Consider the following 18,199-nt stretch of genomic DNA (forward strand, 5'->3'; position numbering starts at 1 on the left):
AGCTAGGATATAATCTTGGCAAAAAGAACATGAAAAACCGGGAAGAATGGATGGACCAGACCTCTTTTTTTTTTTTTTTAATCATCTAGCACACTACTGTGTTATAATGAGGGTCATGTTTGATATGACATCTAAATTCAGTTGTGAACATGGCCATTTTCAAACTAGAAATTCATCCAACTTTGTGTTTTGAAAATAGCCATTTGCTAGATGTTTTTTTTTTTTTGTTGTTACATTTGTACCCTGTGTTTTCCCACTCATGGCAGGCTCAATGTGGCTTACATGGGGCAATGGAGGATTAGGTGACTTGCCCAAAGTCACAAGGAGCTGCCTGTGCCTGAAGTGGGAATTGAACTCAGTTCTTCAGGACCAAAGTCCACCGCCCTAACCACTAGACCACTCCTTGTGTCTACCTTTGAGGACCCTTTTTGAAAAAAAAAGTTCAATGGAATAACACACAAAAACAAGCCATTAGAAAGTATGGAGGGGGGCAGTATTCTTAGTAGACTGGACACAAAGACATCCCAGCAGAGCAGTGGAGCACCCTAGGGGGTGCTACAGTGGACTTCTCATAAAAGGTCCCAGGTACACATCTCACCATTACCCCTTTATATTGTATGGGGAGCCCTTCAAGACCTACCAAAAATCTACATTAACCAACTGTACACCACTACAACAGCCCTTATGCCTGTAAGTGTCACCTATATGTAGGTACAATAGGTTTTTGGTGGGTTTTGGAGGTCTCAAACTTTCCACCACAAGTGTAACAGTTAGAGTGGATTATGGGCCTGGGTTTTCTTCGCCACAGTGCACTCCATTGACCACTAGGCTACTCCAGGGATCTGCTTGGTGCTCTAATAGGACTGGCTATAACATCTGAGGCTGTCATAGAGGCTGATATGTACTGTTTCTTTCACATCTTTGGCAGTAGGTAGGTGGGGGGTGGGAGAGGGTCAGTGACCACGAGGGGAATAAGGGGGGGGGGGGTCATGCCTTATTCTCTCCAGTGGTCATCTCGTCATTTAGGGCAGCTTTCTGTATCTTAGGTGTGATTGAAATAGGTCTAGACCAAAACGCCTTTCAGCCCTGGACGTTTTTGCTTTGTTCCATTATGGCAGAAAAAAGTCCAAGTTTTGGGCAGGGGCAGACTGAGAGTGGTCTGGGCCCCCCTGCCTGGCCACTGCCCAATGCCCCCTTACCACCGCAGATGATGCCCCCACCATCCCAGTTCTTTCCTACCCACTGCAATGCTGCTACTCTCCTGCCTGCAGATGCAAATTTCAAAAACTGACATATTTCAATCATTATAGTATAGGTTAACAAATACACATAAAACAAAAAAAACATGGAAAATATATGATACCAATTTATTGGATCAAATATATTTTCCAGTTAGCTTTCAGAGGCCAAAACCTCTTTCCTCAGGTCAGGACAGTATACTGCTATTAAGGTATTCTGTTTTGACATGAGAAAGGAGGGTTGGGTCTCCAAATATTAGTCAAAAATGTATTAAAATTAGTCCAATAAAGATATCATCTTATTTCCATTTTCTTTATTAACACAGCTACCACACTACTTTATATTAAACTAAAAATAAAATTCATTTTTCCTATCTTTGTTGTCTGGCCGTTTTGGTCCCAGTATCTTGTTTCTTCTTTCCTCAATCTCTTCTTAACTCTCACCAGTATCTATCCCTCTCTATCCCCCCTTTCCATCCAGCATCTGCTCCCACTCTCTCTTTCCCCTTTCCATATAGTATAAGCCCCCTCTCTCCCCCCTTTCCATCCAGCATCTGCCTCCTCTCTTCCCCCTTTCCATCCAATGTCTGCCCCCACTCTCCCCCTTTCCATTCAGCATCTGACCCTTCTCTCTCCTCACTTCCATCCAGAGTCTCTCCTCTTTTTCTCCCTCCTCCATCCAGCATCTGGCCCCTCTCTCTCCCCAGTTCCATCCAACATCTGCATCCTCTCTCCCCCTTCCATTCAGCGTCTATCCCCTCTCTCCCCTTCATCTGTCCCTCCTCTCCCCATTTCCATCTGGTATATGTCCCTTCTCTCTCCCTCATCCAGTGTCTGTCCCTCCTCTCCCTCTTTCCATCTGACATCTGTCCCCTCTCTCCTCATCCAACATCTGTCATCCCTTCCCCCTCCATCCAACATCTGTCCCAACTCTTCTCCCTTCTATCCGGCATCTGTTCCTCCTCCCCACTCAATTCTCCATCCATTGTCTGTCCTTCCCAATCACCCAGTCACCCTGTACCTGGGGTCCTCCTTATCCTTGCTCAATTTGTATGTCCCCACTTTCACCCCACGTAATCCCCATATCCCCACTCTTCCACCCTACCCTCACTTACAATCACACCCTCCCCCCTCCATCCAGTGTTGCATTTTTTTTTTCAGCCCCACCCAACACCCAAACCCTCTCCCTCCCCCCACCGGACACTACCACTACCACTGGCACTCCAGGACCAGGGCTATCCCCACTCCCACCCAATACCCCCCTGCCACGGACACCACTGCTGCTGTTTCAGCAGTGGTGGCAAAAATAGAAAAAAAAGATTGCGGGGCTGCACCATTCCCTTCCCGCTTGCAGCTGACCGGCTCTGCCCCGGAACAGGAAATTGATAGAGGAAGGCGGGACTGGCAGCTGTGAACAGGAGTAACAGTGCGGCTCCATGATCTTTATTTCTGTTTTTGCCGCCACTGCTGTAACAGCAGCAGTGGTGGCCACGGCAGGAGGGTAGTGTGTGGGAATGGGGAGAACGACAGGCATCCGTGGGCCCTCAAGCACTGCCTGGTTGCCCGAACGGTCAGTCCGCCCCTGGTTTTGAGAATGCCCAAATCCCACCCCCAACACACCCCCTTGTGATTTGGATGCACTGTAGAGTAAAAATCTCAAATCTGAGTTTTGAAAATGTCCAAATGCCATTTTATGCTGTTTTTTTTAGATGTTTTTTTTGAAAATAAGCCCCAATGACTCTTTAAAATAACTTTAACTGCCACCATCTTGCTTTCCACTGTAATAAAGTCCTATGATCTTGCGATCTCTTTTTTTTAATTTCCACTTGTAGGCAACAGTCTCACAAACCAAATGTCTTATGTTCACAGGATGATTAATAAGATTTTGCAAGACTAATTAAGGTCTATATCTATATCAGCATTATTTTTATGACCCTAATTACATTACTGTACTGACTATCTTTTCAGAAACCGTTTTCTAATTATGAGGAACTGTTGCAATGACCTTGTAATATCTGAACAGTTTTGGAATTTGATGCGTTATATGCAGTTCAGTATGATAGTTAAGGACAATAAATAAATGTCATATTATTTTCCATGCTGAGAGCATACTAGAATAATTAAAAAATCTGTGCTTGGAGGTAGGTTTTAATATCATAAAAATTATTTACAGCAGCATGGGGTTAATTCTGTCATTTTTAGGCCTTTATTTACTAAGGGGTAGATATTCAATAGGGTCCTACTGGATTTAATCCACATATTCAGCATCTCTTAACTGGCCAGTGCTGCTGATAATGTGCTTTGATTTCTGAGGCACTTACCAATTAGAACCAGGGTGATCCAGGGCCAGAATCAGAGCAGAGCTGGAACTTACTCAGTAGAGGAAATTTTCAGTTTGCTAACTGGCTAAGTGTCAAGATAAAATTAGGATAGTAAAAAAGCAGTCAAAACGTTATCCAGACTGTTAATTGGACACTGGTAGGAGCAAAACAGGCACTACATTGAAGTCCTATTCTGTAATATGAACCTGACTCTCTACAGATTTTGGCCATGTCAGTTCCTATGCAGAGGCTCGTTCCCGTAATAGGCCTCAAGAACATTGTTGACATGTCAAGGCAAACAGAGACAAAACAACTGTTTACAACAACTTTTGTTTACTGTACTGGGGAGCTTCATGGACAAGAGACCATCTACAGTATCAGAAGTCAGGTCCTTGGGCCCCAAAGACTCAACAACTGGAAAACCTCAGATTTGTTATTCCAATCAGCATGGCACCAAAACCAGAGGAAAGGGTATAAGACCCCCTTCCATAGGCTAATAGCTAGCTGGCTGTTATCTTGAGCAGTTCACATGACAGCTGCTATCAGCTAGCCCTGAGCTGATCACATGATGAAGGCCCGTTAAAAGATATGTGGCCCCACCCCCTTCCTGCAAGCTCACCTGACTGGATAGAGCTGCCATCTGTACCTCTGCTGACCAGCCTGAGGTTCCTGCTGCTGCATTGCCTGATCATGAGGTGAAACCCACTTGTCTGCCTCAGTCAGCAACTCCCTCATTACTCCTGGATCCTGTGTTCATGATTGGGTCGGAGTGTTATCGTCTGTCAGGTTGAACTGCTTAGTGCTTGGGGTGTCAGGTGTCCTATAACTTTAGGACTAGGGTAGTGTGTTCTCTCTTCGTTCCACCTTGACCGGGACTTAGAACTCAGTACCTTACCATCACTGTGGGTGATTCTACCTAATCATTGTCTCTAATCTCATATGCTGCCCTTGCCTTTAATAAAACAGCTTTCCTAGTTTTCTAATACCTGTGTCCTTTCCTCTCAGTGTTTCTAATTTGAACTCTTTTGAATTTGGATTGCATGAAGGGGAAGTTTATGATCTAATCCCAGAGTGCTAATTGTCATATTTGTACTTCTCCTTCTTTGATGGTCCCCTAATGAGGCACGGTTATTGTGTTTAGTCCCTACAGCTGGAACCCAGATAATTTCCAACAGTCACCTATGATCCAGATATTCAATTTCGCTCCCGGATTAGGCCCAGAATTGTATATCCAGGTCAGATTCAGCTCGAGGCATCCAGACCCCTTAAATTTGTTGACCTCTGTGGGCTCTTATGGGGGGGAGGGGTAATATGTCCAGACAATCAACCCCCCGGAGCAAGACACAAAATATCAGAAAATCTAAGCAAACTTGTTTCTTATGATAATATTAGCATGCAAAGCTCACCAGTAAATATCGTTTCAGAGTTGAAAAAAAATACAAAAATTAATAATGAGGAGTAAAAAGACCTTAGACGGTTTCAGTAATTTGCCATAGAAAACAATGTGAGAAAACTTGCATGAGAAGTATCTTTTTTTTTTGAGTCATGCTAATGTTTTTATCAACCAGATCAAAAAGCTCATGAATAACCACTTTTAATATTGTCACGATTTAGCAAAATCCAAATATCCTAGAATATGCCAAAACATAGTGTAACCCGAGGGATTAATAAAATAAATAAAATTACCTGAGTCCCAGAGTTCCGTTGTGGTCAGCAGCATAGATCCTTGGAATTTGCTGAGACCTGAGCTTCTGCTGGCTTGGTAACAGCAGCTGGCAGTTGGCAGAGTGGTTCTGACAGCTGAAGTGAGAGGAGGTGCTGCTCTGAGTGGGAGAGGCAGAGGTGAATTTGAGGAAAATAAGAGTTATTGGAGTGAGTTTGGGTGACAGTAAAGGTATTCAGGGGAGAGTGAAGGTGTGATTGGGGAGAGGTTTAAATTGATTTCTGCTAACTTTGGGAATTTTGGGTAACTGCTGAATGAATTGCAGGGGGAAATAAGTTGAAGTGTTTAAATGAAAGCCAGATGAGAACAGGGTGATTGTGGTAAGGGAATATTTAAAGGAATTAAATAATAGGAAACAGGGAAAGAATTTTGGTAAACTAGGTAAATGTAAGGAAAGTAAAGTGGAGAAAGGTGATGGAATATTGACACAGTGAGCTGATGACGGAATGTTGAGAGTGGTGCATATGAGTAAAGGCTGTCAGTCACTCTTTCACAGCTTAGGGAAATAAAAAAATAGCAAGGACCTACAGAGAAAGGGAATTTTGGTTAATTTTATTTTGTTAGATTACATTGGCCACAGTATTTGGTAATACTTCCCAATAGTTTTAAAATTGGCAATTCAAAATACAGGATAGGCAGGGTTTTGCCTTCATCTTAGTTATTTAAGCAAAAGGTTTAGGAAGAAGCTTTACACTGGACTGGACTGTCAGATTTCCGGAAAACAACACGGGCCCCCACGCATGAAAGTCTACACTACAACCCAACGTGAGAAAACCTGCATCAGCTAAGTGACTTTGGGAAAGCAGGGAAAATCTAAAAGGGGAAAAGACATGAAGGGAAAAAGGGAAAGTCGAAAGAAAATAATACTTACCTTGTTCTTCAGTGAAAGTGGATGAGCTGTTGGAGATATCTGTGACTAAAAGAAATAATACCCAAAGAGTCAATTCTTAAAGGTTATAGCAAAAGAAAATATATTTCATGTTAAATTTGAGAAATTTATGAATGAACTGTTTAGAGGATATTTATCTAATAAGTGTTCTTTAAGGATAAAGGAGGCTCCTGCAGAGAGAAAATAAGTAAATTAAAGTTGTGAATGGAGTACATGTTTGTAAGGATACAAAGTTAATATTTGGGGGTTCTGATGTAAAGAGGAATACAGCTGTTGCTTACTCTACAAGACATAAGAATGTGTTAAATAAATTTGTTACATTGTTTCAGAAAATCTAAGTTGCCTTATTGTCTCAAAGTACTAGGGATAAATCCTGAATTTAGTTATTTTTCCTCTTTGGTTCTTAGAGAACTAAAGACGAGGTTAGTTTTTGTTGTCCTCTCCTCATTCCTGGGTACTGTGTTCCGGAAAAGCTGCCACGACTACTAACATCAGGCTAACCGGAGCCCAGTTTTTATCATACATCGCACCCAGGCGTGAGGGGCGGAGCTACAATAGCAAGTGAATTGACCTTTTTTCTTTTAACTATCAAGTATTCATGGAAATGGATTAAGTAGAAACAGAAACATAGAAGGCAGATAAAGACTATCCTGCTTATTTTCGAAGGAGAAGGGCGCCCATCTTCCGACACAAATCGGGAGATGGGCATCCTTCTCCTAAGGTCGCCCAAATCGGCATAATCGAAAGCCAATTTTGGGCGTCCTCAACTGCTTTCCATCGCGGGGATGACCAAAGTTCAAGGGGGTGTGTCGGCAGTGTACCGAAGGCAGGACGAGGGGTGTGGTTAACAGATGGGTATCCTCAGCCGATAAAGGAAAAAAGAAGGGCGTCCCTCACGAGCATTTGGCTGAGTTTACTTGGTCCATTTTTTTCACGACCAAGCATCATAAAGGTGCCTGAACTGACCAGATGACCACCGGAGGGAAATGGGGATGACCTCCCCTGACTTCCCCAGTGGTCACTAACCACCTCCCACCCCCAAAAAAACAACTTCAAAAATTTTTGTCTTTTTTTTTTTAGACTATGTCCTTCGCGACATTATAACGGTGGAGGGGAAAGTCGTGAGGCAGAGGCCCTATAGGCTTTCCCCACAGATAAAGCAGGAGGTAACTAGGCAAGTGCAAGAGATGTTTGAATTTGGGGTCATAGAGGAGTTCAACAGTCCCTGATCCAGTCCGGTAGTGCTAGTGCCCAAGGCTGACGGGTCATGGAGGTTCTATATTAACTTCCGTCAGCTTAACACTATCTCACAGGCCGATGCTTATCCCATGCCCCATATTGACAAACTGTTAGATAGGCTGGGGGCAGCTAGGTTTCTCACCACCTTAGATCTGACCAAGGGGTATTGGCAGATACCCCTCATGAGGGAAGCCCGGCCCAAGACAGCATTCAGTACCCCATTAGGACTATATCAGTTTACCCAGTTACCTTTTGGATTGAACTCGGCGGCGGCTAGTTGCCAATGCCTGTTGGACCAGGTACTAAGGCCCCACCGGGATTACGTGGCCGCTTACATGGACGACATTGTAATCTATAGCCGAGACTGGGGCACCCATATAGCTCGTGTTTGGGCTGTCCTAAAATCCTTCATGGAGACAGGGTTAACCTTAAATCCAAAAAAATGTCACTTCACCCAACATAGGGTAAATACTTGGGATATGAGGTGGGGAAGGGAGAGGTAAGGCCCCTCTTGGACAAAATTAAAAGTATTCAAGAATTTCCCTTCCCCTGTACAAAAAACAGTTACAGGGTTTCCTAGGATTGATAGGGCATTACAGAAGACTCATTCCCCATTTTTCTTCTCTGTCCACCCTTTTAACCAACATGCTAAAAGATAGGCATCCTCAACAATTGAAGTGGGAAGAGGAGGAGAAGCGGGCAATAGGTATTTTACAATAGGCCCTGTGTCAGGAGCCTGTGCTTAGGGCGGTAGATTTTTTGAAGTCTTTTATCCTCCAGACAGATGCCTCAGGGGTAGGACTAGGAGTGATATCCCAGGAACATCAAGGGGAGGAGCATCCGGTGCTATAACTGAGTAGGAAACTGCTTCCTCACGAGATCAATTACTCCACCATTGAGAAGGAGTGCCTGGCCATCTGGTGGGTGGTTCAGGCATGCCAGGTTTATTTGGTGGGAAGGGAATTCGCATTAATAACAGACCATGCTCATTTGAAATGGCTCAACTAAATGAAAAATAACAATGCACGGTTGATGAGATGGTATCTGGCCTTACAGCCTTTCCGCTACTCAGTAGAGCATTGCCCAGGGCGGTTGTTGAGCAATGTGGATGCTCTGTCTAGGACTGCGGAGCCTTGCTCTGTAGTTTCAGAGCCAGGGAGATGCAATCGCTTAAGGGGAGGGAGAGGTGAGGAATATGAGGGTGAGAGGGAGAATGAAGGCACATGGAGGAACGAGGAGGCTCGAGAGGGAGGGAGATTGGGTAGAGAAAGGAAGGAGTGTTTTCCCCTGGGGGAGTGGAGAAAAGGAAAATACTACAATTCTCAGCAGCCCCTGAGTAGGTCCCATGGTAGAAACAGGGACTTCAATCCCCAACAGCCTCCAGAGGAGGTCAGGAGAAGGGCAAGAGAAAGGAGTTGGAAAAACCTGCCCCAGAGAGCCAGGATGAGGCTAGCATAGAGGGACTTGGTCCTCCCGTCCCCCAAAGGACCTGAGTATTCAAAGAATTTCCAGGTATTCTTTCCACCCCTCCTCCCAAAGAGCTGACCTCTTGTGCCTAGCACAATATAGAAAACATTGAGACTGATTGTAAGGGATCTGATGACTGAATGCGAGAATACTTTCTACATGGTAGATTGCAAAAATTGGTGCTGCAGTTTCTGATGTTCTTTTTCCCAATCCTTTCACTGATAACATTGCAGGGTATTATACAATAAGGACAGCATAAAAAGGAAAGTGTGATATCAAAATGATCTGACCAAATTAAACATGTGATTAAGAAACCCTAAGCCTAGTAATATCATGTCTTCTGGGATTATATATTTATACCTGATAGTTTATAAAAATATTCATAAGTAGACTCCTGTGGCTTTGAATAATAAGCTTTGTGCAGTATGTTAATAGACCATTAACTTCAGATAATATAATTCTGTATTACAATGGGAATCCTTTGAGAGTACATTCAACATAATACTCACCAAACACATCCATGCATTCTGCTTTCAATGTAAATGTTATTCCAAGTGTATATAGAATTCCCAGGGTGATGTTCATTCTTGCTAGAAAATCAGCCAGGATTTGATAAAAGCTGAAAAAGCTATTTCTGAGGTGTACATTGAAGAAGAAGAATACAGATGAGATGGATCCGTTTCATTAAATATGTGAGGCTTATCTTAGACTTTAACTCCTTGGTTTTGTTCAGCAGATTTGCCTGACACTGTGCTCATCACAGTGAATGCAGCATCTTATTCCCATGCAGATGACACAAGAGCATTTTACAAATATTCAAATATGGCCACTTTAGATCTCAGCACACATGAGGCTACTAAATTAATCTATCCTCATCCATGGCTACTTCAGTTTCAAAAATTACATTTACAGTTCATATTAATAGGTACTGGCATTAGCATGGCAATCATGGTATGCCAATCTTTTTTATGGAAGAAATGGAGGATTGATTCCCGAATGAATGATTTGGATGAGGGTATAATGAACAGAAACAATCGTGAATCTTATTTATTTATTTCTTATAGCCATCCCTAACCAGATCTAAAATAGATCGCCAGAAGGGAAGTGTTAATTTTTGAATTCTATAGTCTCAATAAATGAAAATTTAGACACACCTGTAAGTAAAACGCTTTTCTGACACAGGTTCCCTTTATCCAGAGGTCAAATGGAACAGAAAGATTGTTAATTAAAATGTTATTTCATGTGACAGTAATACGATATCTATTGACCCTTGGCCCAGTTTCAATATGCTGAGGGGAGCAGAATATAAAATAAGAGAAAAATACTTGGGTAGATATGAACCAAAGCTCACAGTTCCAGATCTCAGTCTGACTCTGACAGGGTTGGATGTATAAAGAAGATAGTAAGGGCTTTGATTCAACCTTGCCCTCTACAATGGGTTTTCTTTTTCCTCTCCCCCTACATCTGGAATAATCTTCCTCTCTCCCTTAGTAGTGATTTATCAATCAAGAGCTTTGAAGCATATTTAAAGGCCTGGCTTTTCAAGCAAGCTTTGAGGAGACAGGCTACCAGAAGCACAATCCAGATTATAGAGATTGTTTTTAATTTTCTTCTGTATGTTTTGCTCCTTTGTGTGATTATATACTTTTCTGTTATTTTTGTAACCCAGTGGGTTAATTATTAATATTTTGTACCTGGGATCCAGGGTCTATTTCCTGGATCTGGAGGGAGGCTCCTGGCCCAGGAAGACTCATGGTGGCCAGTGTTATCTCTACTGGGAGCTATGGAGGTGGTATGGGGTCTCCTGGAAGGAGGTCACGGACCCCGATGCTGCTCAGCTGAGGAGTGCTGTTTCCCAGCTGGGCACTCTGAGAGAATGGCTGGATTTGGCCTATGTAGGGGAGGCTCTGAGCATGCACAACAGTGCTCCCAGACTAGCACTAGGCCCAAATTGAAGCCGTGGCCTAGATTTTAGAGGCGATCCAGTGGAGTTCCGTGGTAACCATAGTAACCGTGGTAATCATGGTATTTTGTGGTTTGCTGGCTCCTCCCACGACCAAATGCCTTGGATTTGGTCGTTTTTGAGATGGGCGTCCTCGGTTTCCATTATCGCTTAAACTGGGATGACCATCTCTGGGGTCAACCTAAATTTGCAATTTGGGCATCCCCAACTGTATTATCGAAATGAAAAATGGACGCCCATCTTGTTTTGATAATACAGGTTTCCCCGCCCCTTTGCCGGGATGTCCTGCGAGGACATCCTTAGGAAAACTTGGGCACCCCTATCGATTATGCCCCTCTATGTATCCTTATCTTTATTTAAATCTTGATATATCATCAAAGCAGTTTACATTTAAAATCAAAACACAGAGCGGAAGCAAATAATTGACAGGGCAGAGAAGGAAAAGATTTTCCTTGAAAAAAAAAATCACACATTACAGATCTCCCCCAACTTGACTTACTAACTAACATTGTCTTCCAGTTCTGACCCTCCCTTTATATTTCTAATTATTCTTCCACCATGCTCCTTTTTTAGCCCAGCCTAAAATATTCTGTTTATTTAGCTCCCACTTTTCATTGATAAGATACATTATAGTTCTCTTTAGTTATGAAAAACCCCTGGTGGCCAGAGCAAGATTTACATGTCACTGTTCTTTCCCGAATAAACCTCCGTACCAAGCCAGGGAAGTATGCATGTGTGTATAAGTTTCTCCACAGTCATGGTGGTCTTTGTGTGTATAATCAGTTTATATGTGTATGGGGACTAGAGGTGTTATATGTATGTGGGTATGTGACTGAGTAGGTGGTGTTCATATGTATTCTCAGGAAAGGAGGGTAAGGAAAGGAAGGCGATCTCACTGTCATGGTAAGGGGTTATATAGGGGAAAGCAGAATATCGCTAGTGAATTAAGTTTATTTTTGGGATGTTTGTGGAGTTTGCTATGATATCTGGTGGATGGAATTTTGAATGTTTCTATTGATGGGAAGGAGATGGTTTGAGGGAAGGAGGATGGGTTGTACTTTTATATTCACACCACTTTGATATTTTTGTTTAACTTGTACGTGGATATAAAGATTAATACTAATAATCATGTTAACATTAATAATGGTTTATGGGTAGGGGAATTTGTGGGGAGTTGTGTGTGGGTGAACAAATTTCCCCTCTTTCCTTTGCTACCTCATTGTTCCCCTTCTGTTCTCCCTTACCGCCATCCCCCTCTTCCTTCTTTTGTCTCCCCCTCTGTACAGCCCCCTTCCCCCACTTTCTCCTCAGCTATTGGTTTCGGTCATATTAATTTGATTCACTACCCCAGCCCCAGACTTATGACCCTTTGCTATAATATCTGGAGCACAAATTAATGGAAAAATACTTATTGAATGACAGCAGTGCAATGTAAATCTAATTTTATTGTAATACTATGCAAATTAATTCTGAACTGTACTGTCAAATGATGAGAAAGAAATGATTGCAATTTTATTCCACATCTTTTAGAGAAAATATAGGTAAACTAATTACTAGATGCACTTTCACTGCTGTTAATGCTAAATGGGGGGAGTGATCACTGATTACTGGTTCATCTTTATTTTTATCTGATGAGTCATGTTTAATTATAATGCAATTAGGAGAAAACCTTGAATTTAGTGAAAAATTAAGTATGTAATAGGATATAATTTGAGAGTATGATACAGTTTAATAATGTAAATATAAGGATAGTGATTAAATGGTATTTTTACAGAATTCATGATAGCTCTGCACTATATATAGAGTACTGCAAACGAGCTAATCAAAAGAATTCCAAAAGGCACATATTTAGTGCAGCATCACTGTAACTTTATACAGATAAGATAAGCCATATACAGTTATACATATATTCAGTGGTGGCACTCTTATAAATGCCTCAGTTGAATATATACATATAACTTGATATTTTATTTATGTATTTATTATTTATTTATTAGGATTTATTTACCACCTTTTGAAGAAATTCACTTAAGGCAGTATACAAAAGAGGGGTATGTTTACTAGGGGCATGTTAGCGTTTTAATGCACCTTTAAAGTTAAGGCGTGTTAAACGCTAACACGCCAATACATTCCTATAGGCAACGTTAGTGTTTGACGTGCGTTAGCATTAACACACTAAAAATGCTAACATGCCTTTAGCCACGCCTTGTAAACACAGGTCAAGAGTATGTCAAACATTAGCAATAGACAATTGCAGCAGTAAAAATATTCAAATGATGATACAAAGTATGACATAGAGGGATATAATCGAAAGGGCGCCCAAGTTTTCCTGAGGACCGTCCTTGCAGGATGTCCCGGTGAAGGGGCGGGGAGACCCGTATTATCGAAAGAAGATGGGCCAGCCATCTTTCGTTTCAATAATACGGTCAGGGACGCCCAAATCTCAACATTTAGGTCGACCTTAGAGATGGTCGTCCTTAGAGATTGGTCGTCCCCGATTTTCGGCAATAATGAAAACTGAGGACACCCATCTCAGAAACGACAAAATCCAAGATGTTTGGTCGTGGCAGGAGCCAGCATTCATATGTACAGTCCCTCTCACATGCCAAGACACCCTAGGGGCACTGCAGTGGACTTCACAAATTGCTCCCGGGTGCATAGCTCCCTTACACTTGTTGCTGAGCCCCCCAACCCCCCCCAAAAAAAAACCCACTCCCCACAACTGTACACCACTACCATAGCCCTTATGGGTGAAGGGGGACACCTAAATGTGGGTACGTGGGTTGTGGTGGTTTTGGAGGGCTTATATTTACACCACAAGTCTACAGGTGGGGGGGGGGTGGGGCCTTGGTCCGCCTGCCTGAAGTGCACTGCGCCCACTAAAACTGCTCCAGGGACCTGCATACTGCTGTGATGGAGCTGGGTATGACATTTGAGGCTGGCATAGAGTCCTGGAAAAAATATTAAAAAATATTTTTAGGGTGGGAGGGGCTTTAGTGACCACTGGGGAGTAAGGGGAGGTCATCCCCAATTCCCTCCAGTGGTCATCTGGTCATTTAGGGCACATTTTTGTGACTTGGTCGTAAGAAAAAAAGGACCAGGTAAAGTCATCCAGTGTTCATCAGGGACGCCCTTCTTTTTTTCCATTTTTGGTCAAGGACGCCCACGTGTTAGGCATGCCTCAGTCCCGCCTTCGCTACGCCTCTGACACACCACTGTGAACTTTGGTCGTCCCCGCGACGGAAAGCAGTTGAGGACACACAAAATCGGCTTTCAATTATGCCGATTGGGCAACCCTGTGAGATGGATGCCCATCTTGCGATTTGTGTCGAAAGATGGGCGCCCTTCTCTTTCAAAAATAAGCCTGATACAGGTGCAGTTACATCTGCATGCATGCAAATTGTCAAGGGTTGCAGAGCACCCTAGTTCAAACATGACTGAAAAAAAACTTTCTAGAGGCACACACAACTTTGTAGCCTACCAAGTAGAAACTAGAAAGGACCATTATTAAAAAAATTCCCTACAATTTTAAGGATGTTTCCTTCAATAAACTTCTCAATTCTGAAGGATCATCATGCTTTTTGTTACCATCTTTGTTGTTTATACCTTGGATTCCCTCTCTTTGGTTTTATATGTTTAAACATAAACCTAAATAGTTGACTGATATAAACGAACAAACCTTTTCCAAAAACAGAGAAACTATAGAACTAGCGGACGTGAAATGAAGCTCCAGAGAACAAGAAGCAACTTTACAAATTACTTTTTCACAGAGAGGGTGGTGGATTCCTGGAATGCTCTTCCATAGAAGATGAGCTCTGTTCCTGTTTGGACATCTGAAAATCGGCATTTAGATATCCATGTTGCATGGATGTCCAAATTTGGATTTTATAAAGCCAGGATATGGATGTCTAAAATTGCAGTATACCTAGAGAGCTAAGATGGCTGCCAAGGAATGATATGAGGCTGGCTGTTCCTGCTCACTGCTGTTTTTTTCCTGCAAACGTTTTATCTTTTGTTGGTTTAGTGATGGAAAGAGGAGGAGGAAGGTGAAGGGAGCTCTGCAGGTCCCTCTCTTGGCTTCTGAGACAGCAATAATGCAGTTTGTGGCTTCTCAATCTTGTTGGAGTGGGACAGGAGGCTCCCTTGCGGGGCAGGGAGGAGGAGATCTCTCTATCCTTGAGGAGGCAGTGTCACACACTCCAGTGCACAGCAAAGAGAGGGAGCAAAGTACAAACAAAGGTCCAAACAGCAAAAAAAAACAGCACCAGGGGCCTTAAAAATAGGTACACAGTTCTTTTAATCATACCACCTTTATGGAACAAACTTCGAAAATGACCCAACAAGGTGCATGTTTCAGCGCACAGTGCCTGCGTCAGGGGTCACAAAGGTAGCAGGAACAATGTGCAGCTACAGTATGTAGATTGACTCAGCAGGAAGTAGAAACACTCTCCTTCAATTTTGGAGTTTTAACCTATTGGACTCCAAATTGAAGAGAGCATTTCTACTTTACAATATGTGTGGAGGAATATATACCGTCGCTACACATAGCTTCCAGTATTCCTGCTGAGTCAATCTACATAGCTGTACATTGCTCCTGCTACCTTTGTGACCCTGATGCAGGCGCTGTGCGCCGAAACATGGCTCGTGTTGGGTCATTTTCGAAGATTGTTCCATAAAGGCATATGATTAAAAGAACTGTGTCCCTATTTTTAAGGCCCCTGGTGCTGGTTTTTTTTTTTTTTTTTGCTGTTTACACACTCCAGTGCAGCAATGAGCTCATTGATGCTGGGCAATGTTTCTGTCCAGGAGCTGAAGGTGATTTGAGATGCTTCTATTTATGAGCCCAGATGCAGATGATGAGAGGATCATATGGCAGATGTGGGTCAGATGCCACAGAAAATTTCAGATGCTGAAGGGATATTGTTGCCATCGATTCAGTAGACACCGGAGAAAATGCATCTACTGCCTTTCTTGGCACGGGTGCAGTTCAAGCAACCACTACAGTGGCCTCTGGATCGCTGCACAAGTTGCCGGCTGGCTATTCTAATTGTTTGGCTAATCTTGTACAGGGACGTCTGGGTAGCCATTTTATAATATGGATGTTCCCCTGCTGCCACAAAAAAGGTCCTTATCCTTTGTTTTGCCCCATTCATAGTTTGGATGTTTTAGGGGTCTTTTTACTAAGGTGTGCTAACAGATGTGGAGGGGCATTTTCGATAGAACGTCTAAATCAGAATTTGGACGTTTTATAAAAAACGTCCAAATTCTGAACAGGAAAGAAGGTCATTTTTCGAAAAAAGATAGACGACTATCTTTTGTGTTTGAAAATGCTATGGAAGTCTTGTGATTTGGGCGGTTTAGTGATTGGACCATTTTGAACAAAAGATGTCCAAATACCAAACATACAAAACAGAGGAGGAGTGGCTTAATGGTTAGTACAGTGGGCTTTGATCCTGGCAACATGGGTTCAATTCCCCACTGCTGCTCCTTGTAACCTTTGGGCAAGTCTAATGCACAAGGACATTTTTGGCTATGACATCTAAGTCTGAATTGGACGTTTTTTGTAAAACATCCAAATCAGAACAGGAAAGGTCATTTTCTACAAAAAGGCTCTATCTTTTCCTTTTGAAAATGCTGTTTGGAAAAATGGTTGTGATTTGGGGGAGTAAGGGGAGGTGATCCCCGATTCCCTTCAGTGGTCATCTGATCATTTAGGGCATTTCTTGTGTGGAGTAGAGGAGTACCCTAGTGGTTAATGCAGCATATTGTAATCGTGGGGAAGTGGGTTCAAGTCCCACTACAGCTATTTTTTATAAGAACAGGTGTAGCTCAAAACGTAAAAGTTTGGACATTTTTGTTTGTTCCATTATGGCTGAAAGACGTCCAAGTCTTAGGAACACCCAAGTCCTGCCGTGAACACACCCCTGGCATGCCCCTTGAGATTTAGATGTCCTTCTGATGGACATCAGAGAAAGACATCTAAAAATAGGGTTTGAAAATACTGATTTGGACATCTTTGTGAGATAAATGTCCAAATGCAGACTTATGTCACTTTTTGGACGTTTTTCTCTTTTGAAAATGAGCTGTTAGTGGTGCTAATAATTAGCGTGCGCTAAATGATAAGATACCCATTATATTCCTATGGGCATCTTATAATTTAGTGCACGCTAATCGTTTTTTAATCATATTTTTAATTTTGGGATTGTTTATTATCTTGTAGTTCCTGATACAGTCCTCTTGGGCGAAACACGGCTGTGTCAGGTATTTTATTTAATTGAGATTCTACAATAAAGAGTAGTTTGGACTGATCACTGCACTGCTTTGTTTATTCCACTTTGGAGTTTGTGTTACCTTGCTGTTTATTGGGACGATCTTCACTTACCACACAGTCATTGTTTCTTCAGTAAAAGACAGTCTTTTAACCGCTGCGGTAGAAGGGGACCTCAGTGCGCGTCAAAAATGCACTGATGCTAGCGCAAGCCCCCTTTTACCGCAGCTTAGTAAAAGAACCCCTGAGTTAGTATGATAAATAAATAAATAGATAATTTGAACAAACATCAAATGAAGGTCTGGCTAGAACAACTGTCAATTTGAACATTTTTATGGCAATACATCTAAGCCTGAAAACCAAATTACATAATTCAAAAGCCAAATAGTTTAAACAATCAAGTTAGCAGAACTTGCCCTCTGAAACATCTCCTACCAATTCAGGGGTCTCATCCACACAAACCACAGTTTTAGTTAGGAAATATATTTAAACACTGCCACTGACTTACACATCAAAAGGTGCAGTGTGGGTCAATGGGGAGCCATTCAATTGGAACCTCTAAGGCAGTCCAAGAAGTCTATAATGCTCTATCAGGAATATCCTGAAAAGTGTTGATTGAATACAACAACACTTCCTTCAACCTCCTACAACTTTCTGGAGCTGAGTAGCCCTTATTTTTATGTTTAAAAACCCCACTTTTGAAAACATGCTACTATCTCTATATAAATATTTGGTCTGTCACTTTGGGCCAATATACTTGCCTACAAACTCAGCCATAGCATCTCATAGGGGCAACCCATATCTTTAATGTGGCTCACATCAGCTGCTCATATGGTTAAACTGTTTTGGTTGCTGCTGAAGCACTTATTTTAAGGATCACTTTCCTGCTTTTTAGTCATTGTGGTCTATCTAACTACATTGCACATTACAGGAGACGTATTTTTTGAATATGCCACAGGTTTCCAAAATTCAAAGCAGCTCTGAGATAAAAGAGCACACAAGAAAAAAAAAAAAAGCCATTATGGAAGTTAAACGTTCTAAGTTTTTATTAAATAGCCTTACTTGGCTTAACAAAGAAACAAAAGAAACCT

The sequence above is a fragment of the Microcaecilia unicolor genome, chromosome 1 (assembly GCF_901765095.1).
Source record: "Microcaecilia unicolor chromosome 1, aMicUni1.1, whole genome shotgun sequence".
Classification (NCBI taxonomy): domain Eukaryota; kingdom Metazoa; phylum Chordata; class Amphibia; order Gymnophiona; family Siphonopidae; genus Microcaecilia; species Microcaecilia unicolor.